The sequence below is a fragment of the Piliocolobus tephrosceles genome, unplaced genomic scaffold, assembly GCF_002776525.5.
Source record: "Piliocolobus tephrosceles isolate RC106 unplaced genomic scaffold, ASM277652v3 unscaffolded_23870, whole genome shotgun sequence".
NCBI classification, from domain to species: Eukaryota; Metazoa; Chordata; class Mammalia; order Primates; family Cercopithecidae; genus Piliocolobus; species Piliocolobus tephrosceles.
In genome coordinates, this window is record NW_022306388.1 from 654 (window position 1) to 2,853 (window position 2,200).

Sequence of the window (2,200 nt, forward strand, 5' to 3'; positions counted from 1 at the left end):
TTTCATCAAATCATTAATTGGTTAGAGACAAAAAAAAAAAAAAAAAATATACATATGTATGTAGAAATATATATATATATATATATATATATATATTATGCCACTCGTTTAAATTACTTTTTATTATGTACCCTTTTATATATACTATATTAGGTATAGCTAATAACGTAATATGTAGAAAAAAAAAAAAAAAAAAAAAAAAAAGTCAAAATGTAAAAATATGAATAATATATTACAAAGTGTAAGACATTAGGAGGGATGATCCAAATAATAGAGCTTAATATAAAATAGTACTTAAGTGTTAGCGAGGTAGTACTTATAACTAATATAAAAGCAGAAAAAATAATAAATTAAAAAAATAAAATTAAGATATAAGAAAAGTGTAAAAAATTAATAACATAATAATGTAAATAACTTGTTAATATTCATATTATTGATTATCTATTTTGTTTTATTATTTTATTTATTTATCTTTTTTCTTTTTTTTTATGTTTTACGTATGTTAATGCAGACTAGTAAAATATAAATAAATCAAATAAATAAGCAAATAAATATAAATGCATGTATATATATGTGTGTGTATATATTTTATACATATATGGAGAAAAAGTTTTTAAAGTAGTTTTATTTTTAATTTTTTTTTTTTTTTTTTTTTTTTTATAACTTTTAGGAAACTAAAGTGAATAAATGTAATAACACATTAATTGCACATTTATACATACGCATTTAAAAAAAAAAAAAAAATAGGGAGTTATTAAAAATATACGGACATTTTATTTTTCCTAAACTAAAAAAAACATTAAAGTAATATATATGATTGTGAATGTATTTATTTATTTTATTTTTTTTTTTTTTTTTGCATACATTTTTAACTATATGTACGTAGTATGTAACATACTTATGTCGTTTTTTTATTTTTCCTTCCTTAAGCAATTTCTCATTATATGTACTAAACACATATGTTTAGATATATATATATATATATATATAATCCCGAATTAATAATAAAAAATAAATATAATAATTTACAAAATATATTTATTTATAGCTCATTTATAATGTTTGTTTTTTATTCTATTTTATGTTTTACTTTTTTATAAATTTAGCTACAAGCGTTTGCATATAAAAACCTATAGAAATATAAAAGTACAGGTTGTTTTTTTCAAATATTACTTTAGTAATAAAAAAATACAAATTATAAAAAATGTAGAGCATGTCAGATATATTTTTTTTAACAAGGTACACATAGTTAAACATTTAAAAAAAAAAAAGAGAAACCAAGGAATATTCATGTAATAAATTATAATTAAAAAAAATATATATTAAAAAAATACTATTGTTAAAAGGGCATGTTGTTTTTATTCTCTTATATTATTTATTTAGAAGGAACACCAAAAAAAAGAAAAAAATACATACACACAAACATGTATATATGTGGGTGTCTATTAGTGTAAGATTTACTTAATATTTTGAAGAAAATTTAAATTAATATAAAAAAATTAGTTTACTTTTGTTAAATGCAACAACTGTTCAAAAATCTACATAAAGTTATAACTGTGAAATATAAAAAAATTGGCTCAACAAATCAAGCCATTGTTATATTTTCATATTATTATAAAAAATGGAAAATAAACTATATATTTTGTTTTGTTGTTACTAACTCTTTTTATTTTTTATTACTAGTTTATTTTTTTTATTGCTAGTTTTTTTTTTTTATTACTAGTTTTTTTTTTTATTGCTAGTTTTTTTTTTTTATTGCTAGCTCTTTTTTTTTTTTTGCTAGCTTTTTTTTTTTTATGTTATTATTACAAGTTTCTTTTTTTCTATTACATGATCTATAATAAAAGATGGTACTAAAATTATAAAAAATAAAAAGATACTCATTTTCATTTTGACTTTAACACTTAATGGATATATATAAGCAACCTATTTGTCTATGTACAAGATTAATTTTTTGATTTTTTTTTTTTTTTTATAAATATAACTGATTTTAAGAAATTATAAAGATGTGCACTTTGGCCCCTAAAAGAAAGAGTCAGTAACACTAGTAACAAAAATAAGTATATATTATTTAAAAAAAAAGTAAGATTACAGTACTAGGGAAAAAATCTATATAATTATAGTAATAACAATACGTTTTTTATAAACATATATGAACACAAGCTAAGAGAGAAATATATATATATATATATATATATAT

General features: G+C 17.7%; 2 long non-coding RNA genes across 2 annotated transcripts in view; one reads left to right on the forward strand and one right to left on the reverse strand.

Moving 5' to 3' along the window:
* LOC113221366 overlaps positions 1 to 450 on the reverse strand; it is a 942-nt gene extending 492 nt beyond the window's left edge. Inside the window, exon 1 of the long non-coding RNA XR_003307834.1 lies at positions 237 to 450. This is a non-coding gene — a long non-coding RNA (uncharacterized LOC113221366). The remainder of the gene's footprint in view (positions 1 to 236) is intronic.
* LOC113221367 lies at positions 179 to 1,254 on the forward strand. The gene is made up of 3 exons (XR_003307835.1): positions 179 to 309; positions 671 to 804; positions 1,107 to 1,254. It is a non-coding gene; the product is annotated as an uncharacterized LOC113221367 (long non-coding RNA).
* The last annotated feature ends 946 nt before the right edge of the window (positions 1,255 to 2,200 follow it).